Consider the following 18,541-nt stretch of genomic DNA (forward strand, 5'->3'; position numbering starts at 1 on the left):
TACCCTTTGCTTAACTTTCGAGAAAAACGCAACTGCACACCGCTCCCTCCCCTCCACCACATCACAGTCGCTCTTCGAGTTTCCTGATTGTAATTTTAAGTTGGTTTACCGGCTTCTGCCTGATACGTGGATAATTATTTTCTAGAAAACCTTCACAGTATCTCAACACACAAAGCAGCACTACGTGAATGTATTATGTTTTTGTGCTGTGGTTCATGTGCCTTTTTTAGCATAATAGTGCTAGTGATAATACAAATTAGCCGGCCGTGGTGGCCAAGCGGTTAAAGGCGCTACAGTCTGGAACCGCGCGGCCGCTACGGTCGCAGGTTCGAATCCTGCCTCGGGCATGGGTGTGTGTGATGTCCTTAGGTTACTTAGGTTTCAGTAGTTCTAAGTTCTAGGGGACTGATGACCTTAGAAGTTAAGTCCCATAGTGCTCAGAGCCATTTTTGATAATACAAATTACTAAGATTAATCGGGCAGGTAGATCAGAAAATTTAATAAGGGAAATGGATAGGCTGAAGGTAGGTATAGTGGAAATTAGCGAAGTTCGATAGCAGGAGGAACAGGACTTCTGGTCAGATGAATACAGGGCTGTAGCTACAAAATTATGTAGGGGTAATGCAGAAGTATGCTTCAAAACTGAATAAGAAAATAGGGATGCGATTAAACTACAAAGAACAGCATAGCTAACACATTATCATAGCCAAGATAGACACGAAGCCTACAGTAGTACAAGTTTATATGCCAACTAGATCCACTGATGTTGAATAGATCGAAGAAATTTACGGTGGGATAAAAGAAATCAATCGGATAGTTGTTGTTGTTGTTGTGGTCTTCAGTCCTGAGACTGGTTTGATGCAGCTCTCCATGCTACTCTATCCTGTGCAACCTTCTTCATCTCCCAGTACCTACTGCAACCTACATCCTTCTGAATCTGCTTAGTGTATTCATCACTTGGACTTCCACTACGATTTTCACCCTCCACACTGCCCTCCAATACTAAACTGGTGATCCCTTGATGCCTCAGAACATGTCCTACCAACCGATCCCTTCTTCTAGTCAAGTTGTGCCACAAGCTTCTGTTCTCTCCAATCCTATTCAATACTTCCTCATTAGTTATGTGATCTACCCATCTAATCTTCAGCATTCCTCTGTAGTACCACATTTCGAAAGCTTCTATTCTCTTCTTGTCCGAACTATTTATCGTCCATGTTTCACTTCCATACATTGCTACACTCCATACAAATACTTTCAGAAACGACTTCCTGACACTTAAACCTATACTCGATGTTAACAAATTTCTCTTCTTCAGAAATGCAACCTTGCCATTGCCAGTCTACATTTTATATCCTCTCTACTTCGACCATCATCAGTTATTTTGCTCCCCAAATAACAAAACTCCTTTACTACTTTAAGTGTCTCATTTCCTAATCTAATACCCTCAGCATCACCGGACTTAATTCGACTACATTCCATTATCCTCGTATTGCTTTTGTTGATGTTCATCTTATATCCTCCTTTCAACACACTATCCATTCCGTTCAACTGCTCTTCCAAGTCCTTTGCTGTCTCTGACAGAATTACAATGTCATCGGTGAACCTCAAAGTTTTCATTTCTTCTCCATGGATTTTAATACCTACTCCGAATTTTTCTTTTGTTTCATTCACTGATTGCTCAATATAGAGATTGAATAACATCGGGGAGAGGCTACAGCCCCGTCTCACTCCCGTTCCAACCACTGCTTCCCTTTGATGTCCCTCGACTCTTATAACTGCCATCTGGTTTCTGTACAAATTGTAAATAGCTTTTCGCTCCCTGTATTTTATCCCTGCCACCTTCAGAATTTGAAAGGGAGTATTCAAGTCAACATTGTCAAAAGCTTTCTCTAAGTCTACAAATACTAGAAAAGTAGGTTTGCTTTTCCTTAATCTAGCTTCTATGATAAGTCGTAGGATCATTATTGCCTCACGTGTTCCGATATTTCTACGGAATCCAAACTGATCTTCCCCGAGGTCGGCTTCTACTAGTTTCTCCATTCGTCTGTAAAGAATTCGCGTCAGTATTTTGCAGCCGTGCCTTATTAAGGTGATAGTTCGGTAATTTTCACATCTGTCAACACTTGCTTTCTTTGGGATTGGAATTATTATATTATCCTTGAAGTCTGAGGGTATTTCGCCTGTCTCATACATCTTGTTCACCAGATGGTAGAGTTTTGTCAGGACTGGCTCTCCAAAGGCCGTCAGTAGTTCTAATGGAATGTTGTCTACTCCCGGAGCTTTGTTTCGACTCAGGTCTAACTCTTCACGCAGTATCATATCTCCCATTTCATCTTCATCTACATCCTCTCCCATTTCCCTAATATTGTCCTCAAGTGCAGTCATGCTCAAAAGTATCCGAACGACCTGAATTGCACTTCGCCTGATTCGCATACAACCCACATAACGCAGCTGTCTAACAGGTCCTCTAATCGCTCCTTGGTACAGTCGTTTGACTATTGAAAATGGTTCCAACAAGTCACCACGGGAAAACACTGCTCTGTATCGCAATAACTCTAGATGTAAAGTAATACTACGATACTAAAAATATCAGGGAACACCTTATCACAGGTAAGACTGTCCTTAAGGCTTGTAAGCCCACATTTATTACAATAAATGACATACCTGAAATGTTACCACTCTTATTATTACGTCAGATAGGTAGCGCAAGTAGTAAGTTCGTCGTATTCATCATTTCCTCATCAAAGTAACATACCGTACTTATTATTTAACACAAAATGACATTAAAAATTTAAGTTATTCACGAGCAGCTAGTTGAGAATATTTATGAACTTCAAATGACATGACGAACCGTCTCGTTCCGCATATGGATTGAAACCCAGGTCATGCAGACTAAGCAAAGATTTCGTGACTGACGGAAACTAACAGTCATTCCTGATTAGACATACAGAGAGTGATATACCTCGATTTTAGTCAGTATCAATTACCAAATACCAACTTTAAATTACATAACGCAAACCTTTTTAACGGACCCGAATACCTACCCAGCTCCAATTGTCCCTATTAACGAACTACGAGAGATGTTACATATTGCTTCTTATCAAGTAACTTATTCGAAATGCCGTGAGGTAAAGCTTTGTGTTGGACAGGGATTCGAACCCAGAAACTAATCGGATAGATATCTAAGCACAATCAACTGTGACATATCGCATTTTCTCGGCAGTAGCTAGATGTTTTAACTGAAATGACGAGACGAAACATTAATTTTTTCCTTCTCAGGACTCCAACCCGGCACCTATCGCTGTTATATTCTTGAGAAAACGAACGTTAAATATGGGTTTGTTGCACCAGCAGCGACATGTGAGCATGTTTCAACTAGAAATAATATGACGAAGAGTTCAGTGCTTACTGGGAATAGAGCCCCACACATATCTCTGTTGACTACACGCAAAGAGACGTCAGCTACCGAGTTTTTATCCACCAACAGCTCGGAGTAACATCTTGTTGAACTTACAGTGATCTCGCAAATAGTTCTGTGTCTCACTGGGAGTCAAAAACGTCAAATATCGTTAGTGTTGACAACGAATGAAAATACATTAAAAATCGAAATTATTATCCACCAGGAGATAGGTGTTCTCATGCTAGATCTTGATAATACACAATGAAATCTTTAGTGCCGGGCCAGGATTCGAACCCATTCACGCGCAATATGTGGAGATGTTGAGGAATCTGCAGTTGCGAACAAACAACAAATTGTAGCCGAGCTGTATTGTCACGAAGGGAACAAATTCCGTGTTAAGGGCGGTCTCAGTTGCATTCCCAGTTCAGAACCAATTTTATCGACATACAGAAGCTCAGATAAAAGATGGAATAAGTGTCCTGTGAGCCTACATAGCGTTTGTTTCGTCACTAGAAATAAATAACTAGTGTAAGAAAGGTTACTGGTGATAGAGTTTCTACATGTCGCCACTCCAGACTTTATTGTGGCTCAACCTAACGTCTACTTGGTAGAGAAGGAATATCATTTTTAATGTAAATTTCAGACCACAATGCTATTATATCTTTTTCACTTGGTGTAGCCAGACGAGAGTGGAATCTGTCTCTCCCTATCTGAAATCGTAGACAGAAGTTGGAATCGAACCCAGACCATAGATATATGAACCTCTCATCAGCCCAACAGACCACCAAACGCTCTTCTGAGTGGCTCATTTTTCTATCACAACGCCGTTGTGCCACACTGGCTGAGAATTCTGACACACAGGCTCCCTTATGAATTTGCAGCATGTTCAGTAAATTCATTTACTTGGTTGACCGAATCACCATGAACTAGCTGCCTCGGCTACCCGGTGTATACATTCAACTTTATTTTGTAATCACCAAAATAAAATCACGTAACTGCCACCAACACAAAACTGCCAACAGTATAGGATGCAGAAATTTAAATAGGAAGTGTTCCTTTCCAGTTGAGCTACTGTACTGCGCCATCTGTTTGTTGAAAACGCCGTGCAGTGCAAAAGAAAAAGTATAACTGTTTGTCTCTCATAAGTATTGACCTGGCCATATACTTTATCCCACAGCGCTGTGGAATGCAGAAGTTCTGGAGGAATTGATTTTGACTTCTGGAGCTGTTATAGCTATGTGTCGGCTAGTAGCGTAATGGTAAGTATCACGCACGGTAGGTAAGCTGTCTCGAGTTCGAGTACATTCACTGCTATATTTTTTAAAAAGCATTTCTGCTGTCTACTAAAGTTATCAATATAATCGAAGTTGTAACATAATTCGCTTCACTTCCTAACCCAATTTCTGTGACATTTTGTTCATTTCAGGTTGAACAGACAGCCAGACAGTAGATGCATCTCGAAACTTTTGTATTATGTATGGGTAGAGCGCATCGTGCCAAAATATGTCGGAAAAGTATTTTCTACATTAGCTGCCGTCTGGTAGTGGCATTTTATTCTTCATAAAACCTTGTTTGAGAGCTTTATCTCAGAACAAGTTTTCTACACGACGAATGTCTGTTTTAATAAAACTGAGTATCTGTACATAAGCGTGCCTCTATCGACACGAATTGGTAAAATAATACTCACTTACATTTTGAATGTGTTTGTGTTTAATTGGTATGCTGTGTCATACTCGATATGTATGCAAATGTGGCGTTTCATAAATAAAGTTATGTATTCCTATAAACCCAAAATTTGCTTGTCAGCAGACGAAAGAGGCGTTCCCTGTTGTGCAGCATTGTAAGTTTTTCACCATTGCACTATGAGCCGAAAGTATTTTCTTGCGATTTCCTTATCAATGTTTGATCTGACTGTTTGTAGCTCTTTCATAGAAGGGATAAAAACGCTACACTCAGTGAGACTGGAACTGCGAACCATAACAGACGCTGTTTCACATATCAGTACGTTACCACAGAGCTGGCGAAGAAGTAAGTGTCTGACCTTCCCCTTACGAGACGAATAGTGGCTAGAACTCGTAAACCGCTATTTGAAGGACGAGATTAGTTGCGATTTCCACGTGCAACGACTTTCCTGGGATGAAAACCGTAAATTTACAATCTTTTGTTACACCTCAAGCGATAATAATTCAGATTATTCAATGGAAATGACAGGTAAAATCAAGCGAACTTTGAGGCTTAATTCCGCGCACACCAGAAAGTAGTTCGTCGATCACAGAGTTGCCAAACATGCATTGCCATGTTGCCAAATCTCAGTTACAATACCAGCAGGAAGAGGACGAACCGATGTGATCTTACAGCAGGCTGGGAAGTGACCATAACTGGTGTCTCAAAGTTGCGGCTGCTATGGCCTGGAATACGTCGTGCATCTGATTCGAATTTCTGTAACTGGGTTTAGAGACTGGAGCGTAGTTACTAATAATACTCAGAACTGACTGCAAACTAAGCATCATAAATCAGTAACTCTCATAGTTGTTTTTATATTTCTTTCGTAAGTGTGCTCAAAACTAAGAAACTCATTCACAGACGTTTTCGTGCCTCGCCGATAGTCGAGACAAAAAACAAATAAAAATAAAAAAAAAGAATGTGTTTGTGTGTGTGTGTGTGTGTGTGTGTGTGTGTGTGTGTGTGACAGAGAGAGAGAGAGAGAGAGAGATAAAAATCAAAAAGAATAAGAGACAGAGAGAGAGAGTAAAAATTTGTAAATAAATTGGATCATGGTATGTAAAGAAATGATTCATTAAAATGACATGTTCGACATCATTACGGAATATCGTATTCATGATCTATGAAACAAGAATTAAATTAATGTAATCTAATCTAATTATATCGTATTGATGACTAGCCATGAAGAGTAATGAATTACCGAAATTTTTGCTAATACCAGTAACTAAGTCTAAACTTGAAAATAGAAGACGACAGTTTTTGTAATAAACCGGGACTTTTATCAAGAGCCTTTCGTCCCTGTTAACTAACCACGAAAGCTGTCTGATATACCTCTATTCGGAAGTAACAAAGTGCGCATGCATTTAAAGATGAAGTGCATGATGTGAAGTTCTGTGACGGAGATACGAACCCAACACGTAATCGGATTGTTAACTGAGTAAAATCAAATGTTTCGTATCGGTTTTTCTTACCAGCTTCTAGGTGTTTGAATGTAAAATAAGGGTACAAACTTTTGTGCCTAAGCGACAATCGAACTGCACACCTACCGTGCATCCACGAATACAGCTTAAGTATCAGTTGCTTACTCACCAATAGTAAGGTGTGTGCGTGTTTGACCAGAAATAACGACACCTATTGCGATTGTTGGCAACACATGAACAGACATTAAAAATGTACGTTAATATTCACTAACAGGCCGGTGTGCACGTGATGGGGCTTGAAATGAAATTATGAATATTTTTGTACTGGGTCAGGATTCGGACCCACATACTTATCTTTGGAGGAGGCCTTGAGAAGATTGCAGTCTTGAGAAAAGGAACGAAATGATTGAACTATACTGTTCCCAGAGATTCAGATCCTCGAAAGAGGAGATACGAATTCGAATCACAGTCCAGCACCAAATTTTTCAATGTCTCTAGTTGAATCAAGTACAAGTAAAGTAAGAGCCCTGTTCCTTTAAATGGCTATCGGTTCATAATGTAAGTAAGTTTACTGGCGACTATATTTCTGTTTACCATGACTTCCGCTATGTCATTTCCCAACGTAAACCGGCTCTGCCCAGTTGGTAATGAAGGAACGTGATGTTTAATGCGGATTCTAGATTATAACGTCTTTCTCTTGATGTTATCAGGAGTAAAGTAAGTCTTTTGGTGCCTCTTAAAAGTAAATGCCTGAACCCACGCATTACACCTGTGATAGTTCGTTCCGCCAGACCATTGTGGCCACATTTGCCAGCCTCAGGAGTGTGCTGTAACAGATGATTTGCTTAGCTTACGAAATTAGTCACGGTGGAAAAAACGCGAGTCTATTAAATGGTTAAGTAGAAGCAAGCTTCTGAAGCGGAGATTATGCTATTCTCATGTCAGCAGGATGTAAAGACTCTTCTAGGCATTTTGAAATTTTCACAAATTCAGCAAATTTTTTAGTTCGAGAAAATCCACTGGGAAGTGTGAAGTTACCGGATAATTCGGTTATTACCGTCATTATTACTATCATTTTTTCATACCGCTGCTGGAACACTGTACTTGAGGATCATGTGATGCTTTTTGGTCACTACAGAAGTAGTTTCCCAAGAACAGGTTCTTTCCCTGTCTACGAAATCCCTTTCAAGTTAATATCAAACATCAGTAATTACTCGTTGATTACATTAAAACTAAAGTACACTCCTGGAAATGGAAAAAAGAACACATTGACACCGGTGTGTCAGACCCACCATACTTGCTCCGGACACTGCGAGAGGGCTGTACAAGCAATGATCACACGCACGGCACAGCGGACACACCAGGAACCGCGGTGTTGGCCGTCGAATGGCGCTAGCTGCGCAGCATTTGTGCACCGCCGCCGTCAGTGTCAGCCAGTTTGCCGTGGCATACGGAGCTCCATCGCAGTCTTTAACACTGGTAGCATGCCGCGACAGCGTGGACGTGAACCGTATGTGCAGTTGACGGACTTTGAGCGAGGGCGTATAGTGGGCATGCGGGAGGCCGGGTGGACGTACCGCCGAATTGCTCAACACGTGGGGCGTGAGGTCTCCACAGTACATCGATGTTGTCGCCAGTGGTCGGCGGAAGGTGCACATGCCCGTCGACCTGGGACCGGACCGCAGCGACGCACGGATGCACGCCAAGACCGTAGGATCCTACGCAGTGCCGTAGGGGACCGCACCGCCACTTCCCAGCAAATTAGGGACACTGTTGCTCCTGGGGTATCGGCGAGGACCATTCGCAACCGTCTCCGTGAAGCTGGGTTACGGTCCCGCACACCGTTAGGCCGTCTTCCGCTCACGCCCCAACATCGTGCAGCCCGCCTCCAGTGGTGTCGCGACAGGCGTGAATGGAGGGACGAATGGAGACGTGTCGTCTTCAGCGATGAGAGTCGCTTCTGCCTTGGTGCCAGTGATGGTCGTATGCGTGTTTGGCGCCGTGCAGGTGAGCGCCACAATCAGGACTGCATACGACCGAGGCACACAGGGCCAACACCCGGCATCATGGTGTGGGGAGCGATCTCCTACACTGGCTGTACACGACTGGTGATCGTCGAGGGGACACTGAATAGTGCACGGTACATCCAAACCGTCATCGAACCCATCGTTCTACCATTCCTAGACCGGCAAGGGAACTTGCTGTTCCAACAGGACAATGCACGTCCGCATGTATCCCGTGCCACCCAACGTGCTCTAGAAGGTGTACGTCAACTACCCTGGCCAGCAAGATCTCCGGATCTGTCCCCCATTGAGCATGTTTGGGACTGGATGAAGCGTCGTCTCACACGGTCTGCACGTCCAGCACGAACGCTGGTCCAACTGAGGCGCCAGGTGGAAATGGCATGGCAAGCCGTTCCACAGGACTACATCCAGCATCTCTACGATGGTCTCCATGGGAGAATAGTAGCCTGCATTGCTGCGAAAGGTGGATATACACTGTACTAGTGCCGACATTGTGCATGCTGTGTTGCCTGTGTCTATGTGCCTGTGGTTCTGTCAGTGTGATCATGTGATGTATCTGACCCCAGGAATGTGTCAATAAAGTTTCCCCTTCCTGGGACAATGAATTCACGGTGTTCTTATTTCAATTTCCAGGAGTGTAATTGATGAAGATGTTACTTGATAACAAATACGCGCTGCCTTTCTTCATTTACTTGCGCCTAGAAATGGCTATGGAGTACTGCCAAATCCAAAGGCAAGAGATCTTACTGCCTCCCGATATACGTCGTTGTCAGTTCTTCCATATGATTTGGTCGACATGACCTGTTTCAAGTTGTGTATGACAGACATTGTTTTAGAAAATCAATTGTTTTCCTTTGCAATAGACAGAAAGATTTTCATTCTAAGTATCTTCTAAGTATCCAAGCTCAAGATTTTCGCAATATTAGTTCAAATTTAATATTCGCTTCTATAATGTAGGAAAGTATTTCACAGTTGCAAAACTCGCGTCCGACTCATTGACCTTACACTTAGTCACTGACCATAAATTCTAGCTCAGAGTGACACCAGATTAAGTAACCTAATGTAGCGAAGACTGTTTGCCTGTGCAATTCACTCATTTGGCTCCATAAGTACACTGTAACAGCAATTTCTGTGTGTATGAAATGCATACGGATTAGAATTTAGTGTTGCTCTCTCTTCCACTTATGTATACAATATGCCTGACCTAGACGGGCCCTTTATCATTACAGGCCCTGGGCAGTGCACCATTATACTGACAACAGTAATGTGGTTATACTGACAACCTGACTGTTCGTTTTACTTGATTTTGTAATCATTTAAATAAAACAACATGACCTTCCAGTGGGAGACATTTCGTCCCCCTTTTCCTTCTGTGAAATTTGTCAGTAAGCTTTTTGCCTTCCAACCAGTGAAATGCGGGAGAGTTCGGCCGGTAAATGATTCACAAACCGCGATTAGTACCGTTAAGACGATTTATTTAAACGTCACAAGACTGCATATAGGTGCAATCGATTTTGAGGAGCAAAGTGATTGTTATCTTACTTTTGTGACAGGTGGGCATAAGTGATTTCCAAAGACTTCTTATTGTACTGAAATAATATTTTGTTACAAAGAAACAAGGTAAGTGTTTTATCCGTATATATTTTGTAGAAAACTGTAATCGTGATGGAAGATTATACACCTGAATGTTTGACACAACTGGTAGGGGAGAACTCTGCATATTAACCAAACCCCGCGCCTCCTCTCCATATCCTCCTATGACACGAGCACGGGATTCTCCTCGCATACTTCTACAGAGCTGTTCCTAGCACAGCTGAGAATTGGCAACATCGTCACAAACATTTGGCAACACTGTGACAGTGCAATCACTTCCGTGTATGGTACTGAATTGACTCGCTAAATTCACTTGATATTCCCTTTACATTTGAATGACTCGTGCTATATAATCCTCATGTAAACTAAGACACTGAGACTGATAATTCAATTTTTTGCCTAAAGAAATACTATTCTTCACATAAGTGACAACTTTTATTATCTTTCACGATGCGTTATGAGTGACAAATACCATGATGAGAGTGGCGTACAGGCAGCAGTGTGTCCGTAGCCCGGTGGTACCGCCCGTGTCTTGCGTCACAACGGTTCAATCGGTCGTCAGTTGTAACCGTCGTAGGGGCCAGCGTATGGGAGCTTTTTTTCTGATATATTTTATGGAGCTGCGAATTTCCAGAAAAAATTCTGTATCGAAATCGGAAGAAAACCTTTAGACATCAAATCTTCGTGGTAGCTCGACTCAGTAAGTTGTGTTAATGGTCATAGATCTTGGCTTTCTGACTGCCAAGCTGCTTCGCAATACCGGCGTCTCTGAAGAAATTCGAATCGACCATCAGCAATACGAATTTCAATATTGTTCGTCACTTAAGACTCACATGTCAGGGTGATAAGTATGAAGGAAATGAACCTCTTGATTACTATAGGGCCTCTGTGCTAAATTTCCACAGAAGCAATTAGGAACTCCCTGCAGACATTTGCTAACAGCGGCTCTAGCAACTTACTTTTTCTCTGGGTAGCTTCAAATAAGGGCAATTTTGTCGCCTTAAATCCAATTGAATATTTTAAATATCACTTGTGAACAGCGTTCACTTCTCCATTAATTAATGTATAGACCTCAAAACAAGCAATTTGCCTGAATAGCTATAGATCAGGTTCTGATAGGTATTGATACAATCTTTTGCATCCATTTACCATAGAGAATCAAAGAAAGAAATCAAACACATTACATTGCATTTACTCTCTGTGCCTTGACTAACACATATGAATCCATGACAATAATAAATTATTTGAGGAACCTCCCGTGAAAGGAAAAAGAACAGTATGTGACGCTTTAATTGTAGTGCACTGGATCAGAAACAACGAAATTAATTCTGTGCCTCATTGATGTATTGCATTCTAGTGTAATAAAATAATCATCAAGTAAAAACGGTTTTGTGCCTCCTTTGCTATCAAGAGTGAAACACAAATCGTAGGCGCTTCAGTCTGGAACCGCGTGAGAGCTACGGTCGCAGGTTTGAATCCTGCCTTGGGCATGGATGTGTGTGATGTCCTTTGGTAAGTTAGGTTTAAGTAGTTCTAAGTTCTAGGGGACTGATGACCACAGATGTTAAGTCCCATAGTGCTCAGAGCCATTTGAACAAATCGTAGACAGATTTTATGGGTCACCACTCAACAACATTAAAGCATTTTACATGGTCGGGAGTGTGGAGTGGAGCAGACGTTGTCAGCAGAAGGCGAGACAATGCAGTGTCTCAGCCCCCGCCGGTAGGCAGCAACCGGGTCCCAGAGAATTCAGACGCATGCGGTGTTCAGAGGCAGATGCTCGGCAAAGAAATCTTTCGCTAAAACATTGTTGGATCCAACTGTTATTACCAGTGTGACAGAAAGCGAATTCTATTGTAGATTCGCTTGAATTACACTCATAGCTTCAGCACCGAGAGGAAAGGAGCGATAAAAACTTTGTCGACGTGTGCTTTTAGTTACCAGACGTCGTATTAGCTAGTCTCGCGTTTTACCTCAAGACTACAGTCATAGTCAAGAATAAAGTACTAAGACTGAAGTCAAAATTTCCTCTGAGAAGTGCCGCAGTCTACAATGTTGTCAGATCGAGCATATTGCCGGACATAGGATTCTGAGAGGAGCACGACTGTATTGCCCACCTTACGTGAACGACTCAGCGGTCAATTTTTTGCTCTAAGACTGTATCTACAACACATATTGCACGCTGAAGACCCAGAAGAATTAAAAAACAGAAGTAGTTTATGAGAGCAACGTTAACTATAGCGTTCGAAGTATTCACAGTACTGTATACGTGTGTGTAAACGCCTTCCAGTGGTCACTCAAGGATGACAAGGATACACAGTGTAGCTTCGATAGTATAAATTCGCCTCAGTTTGCGGATGAACTCAGACTTAGGTTGATAATCATTTAGAATATTTAGCAGCACTGTACCCATTGGTGTTAAACTCGTTGTCAACCAATGATTCCCACAGCTACAGGAACACTACTTGTGATACCTCATAGACCAAATACGTACGCAGTGCTATCGGACTAAAAGATCAACCTGACACAAACGGTGAGAAGTTTGTTTTACAACCTTCGTACCTGGATAATGAGCATTTTCCTATTTGAGATGTCAGTGAACATTGCTGATTGAGACGATTTAAGACGAAACTGAATTACTTCAGCTACGACAATGTCTAAAGAAATCGTCTTAACGGCACTACATCGTGGTTTATGAATCGTTTACCGACCGTAATCTGCCTCATTTTGCTGGCTGGGAGACAAAAAGCTTACTGACAAATTTCACAGAAGGAAAAGAGGGACGAAATGTCTCCCACTGGAAGGTCATGTTATTTTATTTAAACGATTACAAAATCAGGTAAAACAAACAGTCAGGTTGTCAGTATAAGCAAATTACTGTTGTCAGAATGATATTGCACTGCCCAGGGTCTGTAATGATAAAGGGCCCGTTTAGGTCAGGCATATTGTATACATAAGTGGAAGAGAGAGCACCACTAAATTCTAATCCGTATGCATTGCATACACACATAAATTACTGTTACAGTGTAATTATGGAGTCCAATGAGTGAATTACGTATTTTCCGGTGAGAAAGAGCACTGGCAAACAGTCTTCGCTACATTAGGTTACTTAATTTGGTGTCACTCTGAGCTAGAATTTATGGTCAGCGACTAAGTGTAAGGTCAATGAGTCGGATGCGAGTTTTGCAACTGTGAAATACTTTCCTGCATTATAGAAGCGAATATTAAATTTGAACTAATATTGAGAAAATTTTGTACTTGGATACTTAGAATGAAAATCTTTCTGTCTATTGCAAAGGAAAACAATTGATTTTCTACAACTTTGTTTGTCATACACAACTTGAAACAGGTCATCTCGACCAAATCATATGGAATAACTGACAGCGACGTGCATCGGAAGGCAGTAAGATCTCTTGCTTTTGGGTTTGGCAGTACTCGATAGCCATTTCTAGGCGCAAGTAAATGAAGAAAGGCAGCGCGTTTTTGTTATCAAGTAACGTCTTCATCAATTACTTTAGTTTTAATGTAATCAACGAGTAATTACTGATGTTTGATATTAACCTGAAAAGGATTCCATAGACAGGGAAGGAACCGTGATGGGTTCGTATCTCTGTCACAGAACTTCACATCATGCACTTCATCTTTAAAAGCTTGCACACTTTGTTACTTCAGAATAGAGGTATATCAGACATCTTTCGTGGTTAGTTAACAGGGACGAAAGGGTCTTGACGGAATCCCAGTTTATTACAAAAGTTGTCGTCTTTTATTTTCAAGTTTAGATTTGGTTACTGCTATTGGCAAAAACTTCGGTAATTCATGACTCTTCATGACTAGTCATCAATACGATATGATTACATTAGATTACATTAGCTTAATTCTTGTTTCATAGATCATGAATACGATATTCAGTAATGATGTGGAACGTGTCAATTTCTTTAATGTTTCACTCTCTCTTATTCTTTTAGATTTTTATCTCTCTCTCTCTCTCTCTGTCACACACACACACACACACACACACACACACACTCTTTTTTTATTTGTATTTGTTTGTTGTGGTCGACTATCGGTGAGGCACGAAAACGTCTGGAATGAGTTTCTTAGTTTTGAGCACACTTACGAAAGAAATATAAAAACAACTACGAGAGTTGCTGATTTATGATGCTTAGTTTGCAGTCAGTTCTGACTATTATTAGTAACTACACTCCAGTCCCTAAACCTAGTTACAGAAATGCGAATCAGACGCATTACGTATTCCAGGCCATAGCAGCCGCGACTTTGAGACACCAGCTATGGTCACTTCCCAGCCTGCTGTAAGATCACATCGGTTCGTCCTCTTCCTGCTGGTATTGTAACTGAGATTTGGCAACATGGCAATGTATGTTTGGCAACTCTGTGATCGACGAGCTACTTTCTGGTGTGCGCGGAATTAAGCCTCAAAGTTCGCTTGATTTTACCTGTCATTTCCATTGAATAATCTGAATTATTATCGCTCGAGGTGTAACAAAAGATTGTAAATTTACGGTTTTCATCCCAGGAAAGTCGTTGCACGTGGAAATCGCAACTAATCTCGTCCTTCAAATAGCGGTTTACGAGTTCCAGCCACTATTCGTCTCGTAAGGGGAAGGTCAGACACTTACTTCTTCGCCAGCTCTGTGGTAACGTACTGATATGTGAAACAGCGTCTGTTACGGTTCGCAGTTCCAGTCTCACTGAGTGTAGCGTTTTTATCCCTTCTATGAAAGAGCTACCAACAGTCAGATCAAACATTGATAAGGAAATCGCAAGAAAATACTTTCGGCTCATAGTGCAATGGTGAAAAACGTACAACGCTGCACAACAGGGAACGCCTCTTTCGTCTGCTGATAAGCAAATTTTGGGTTTATAGGAATACATAACTTTATTTATGAAACGCCACATTTGCATACATCTTGAGTATGACACAGCATACCAATTAAACACAAACCCATTCAAAATGTAAGTGAGTATTATTTTACCAATTCATGTCGATAGAGGCATGCTTGTGTACAGATACTCAGTTTTATTAAAACAGACATTCCATTATCCTCGTTTTGCTTTTGTTGATGTTCATCTTATATCCTCCTTTCAAGACACTGTCCATTCCGTTCAACTGCTCTTCCAAGTCCTTTGCTGTCTCTGACAGAATTACAATGTCATCGGCGAACCTCAAAGTTTTTACTTCTTCTCCATGAATTTTAATACCTACTCCGAATTTTTCCTTTGTTTCCTTTACTGCTTGCTCAATATACAGACTGAATAACATCGGGGAAAGGCTACAACCCTGTCTCACTCCTTTCCCAATCACTGCTTACCTTTCACGCCCCTCGACTCTTATAACTGCCATCTGGTTTCTGTAAAAGTTGTAAATAGCCTTTCGCTCCCTGTATTTTACCCCTACCACCTTCAGAATTTGAAAGAGAGTATTCCAGTTAACATTGTCAAAAGCTTTCTCTAAGTCTACAAATGCTAGAAACGCAGTTTTGCCTTTTCTTATTTTTTCTTCTAAGATAAGTCGTAAGGTCAGTATTGCCTCACGTGTTCCAACATTTCTACGGAATCCAAACTGATCTTCTCCGAGGTCGGCTTCTACCAGTTTTTCCATTCGTCTGTAAAGAATTCGCGTTAGTATTTTGCAGCTGTGAATTATTAAACTGATAGTTCGGTAATTTTCACCTCTGTCAACACCTGCTTTCTTTGGGATTGGAATTATTATATTCTTCTTGAAGTCTGAGGGTATTTCGCCTGTCTCATACATTGTGCTCACCAGATGGTAGAGTTTTGTCATGACTGGCTCTCCCGAGGCCATCAGTAGTTCTAATGGAATGTTGTCTACTCCCGGGGCCTTGTTTCGACTCAGGTCTTTCAGTGCTCTGTCAAACTCTTCACGCAGTATCTTATCTCCCATTTCGTCTTCATCTACATCCTCTTCCATTTCCATAATATTGTCCTCAAGTACATCACCCTTGTATAAGCCCTCTATATACTCCTTCCACCTTTCTGCCTTCCCTTCTTTGCTTAGAACTGGGTTGCCATCTGAGCTCTTGATATTCATACAAGTGGTTCTCTTCTCTCCAAACGTCTCTTTAATTTTCCTGTAGGCAGTATCTATCTTACCCCTAGTGAGACAAGCCTCTACATCCTTACATTTGTCCTCTAGCCATCCCTGCTCAGCCATTTTGCACTTCCTGTCGATATCATTTTTGAGACGTTTGTATTCCTTTTTGCCTGCTTCATTTACTGCATTTTTATATTTTCTCCTTTCATCAATTAAATTCAATATTTCTTCTGTTACCCAAGGATTTCTATTAGCCCTCGTCTTTTTACCTACTTGATCCTCTGCTGCCTTCACTACTTCATCCCTCAGAGCTACCCATTCTTCTTCTACTGTATTTCTTTCCCCCATTCCTGTCAATTGTTCCCTTATGCTCTCCCTGAAACTCTCTACAACCTCTGGTTCTTTCAGTTTATCCAGGTCCCATCTCCTTAAATTCCCACCTTTTTGCAGTTTCTTCAGTTTCAATCTGCAGTTCATAACCAAAAGATTGTGGTCAGAATCCACACCTGCCCCTGGAAATGTATTACAATTTAAAACCTGGTTCCTAAATCTCTGTCTTACCATTATATAATCTATCTGATATCTTTTAGTATCTCCAGGATTCTTCCAGGTATACAACCTTCTTTTATGATTCTTGAACCATTATGATTCTTGAACCATTATATAATCTATCTGATATCTTTTAGTATCTCCAGGATTCTTCCAGTTATACAACCTTCTTTTATGATTCTTGAACCAAGTGTTAGCTATGATTAAGTTATGCTCTGTGCAAAATTCTACAAGGCGGCTTCCTGTCTCATTCCTTCCCCCCAATCCATATTCATCTACTATGTTTCCTTCTCTCCCTTTTCCTATTGACGAATTCCAGTCACCCATGACTATTAAATTTTCGTCTCCCTTCACTACCTGAATAATTTCTTTTATCTCGTCATACATTTCATCTATTTCTTCATCATCTGCAGAGCTAGTTGGCATATAAACTTGTACTACTGTAGTAGGCATGGGCTTTGTGTCTATCTTGGCCACAATCATATGTTCACTATGCTGTTTGTAGTAGCTAACCCGCACTCCTATTTTTTTATTCATTATTAAACCTACTCCTGCATTACCCCTATTTGATTTTGTATTTATAACCCTGTAATCACCTGACCAAAAGTCTTGTTCCTCCCGCCACCGAACTTCACTAATTCCTACTATATCTAACTTTAACCTATCCATTTCCCTTTTTAAATTTTCTAACCTACCTGCCCGATTAAGGGATCTGACATTCCACGCTCCGATCCGTAGAATGCCAGTTTTCTTTCTCCTGATAATGACGTTCTCTTGAGTAGTCCCCGCCCGAAGATCCGAATGGGGGACTATTTTGCCTCCGGAATATTTTACCCAAGAGGACGCCATCATCATTTAATCATACAGTAATGCTACATGTCCTCGGGAAAAATTACGGCTGTAGTTTCCCCTTGCTTTCAGCCGATCGCAGTACCAGCACAGAAAGGCCGTTTTGGTTAATGTTACAAGGCCAGATCAGTCAATCATCCAGACTGTTGCCCCTGTAACTACTGAAAAGGCTGCTGCCCCTCTTCAGGAACCACATGTTTGTCTGGCCTCTCAACAGATACCCCTCCGTTGTGGTTGCACCTACGGTACGGCCATCTGTATCGCTGAGACACGCAAGCCTCCGCACCAACGGCAAGGTCCATGGTGCATGGGGAGGGGGGGGGGGAGGATGTAGTCAAATTAAGTCGGGTGATGCTGAGGGAATTAGATTAGGAAATGAGACACTTAGAGTAGTAAAGGAGTTTTGCTATTTAGGGAGTAAAATAACCGATGATGGTCGAAGCAGAGAGGATATAAAATGTAGACTGGCAATGGCAAGGAAAGCGTTTCTCAAGAAGAGAAACTTGTTAACATCGAGTATAGATTTAAGTGTCAGGAAGTCGTTTCTGAAAGTATTTGTATTGAGTGTAGCCATGTATGGAAGTGAAACATGGACGATAACTAGTTTGGACAAGAAAAGAATAGAAGCTTTCGAAATGTGGTGCTACAGAAGAATGCTGAAGATAAGGTGGGTAGGTCACGTAACTAATGAGGAGGTATTGAGTAGGATTGGGGAGAAGAGGAGTTTGTGGCACAACTTGACTAGAAGAAGGGATCGGTTGGTAGGACATATTTTGATGCATGAGGGATCACAAATTTAGCATTGGAGGGCACCGTGGAGGGTAAAAGTCGTAGAGGGAGACCAAGAGTTGAATACACTAAGCAGATTCAGAAGGATGTTGGTTGCAGTAGGTACTGGGAGATGAAGAAG

The sequence above is a fragment of the Schistocerca americana genome, chromosome 1 (genome assembly GCF_021461395.2).
Source record: "Schistocerca americana isolate TAMUIC-IGC-003095 chromosome 1, iqSchAmer2.1, whole genome shotgun sequence".
Classification (NCBI taxonomy): domain Eukaryota; kingdom Metazoa; phylum Arthropoda; class Insecta; order Orthoptera; family Acrididae; genus Schistocerca; species Schistocerca americana.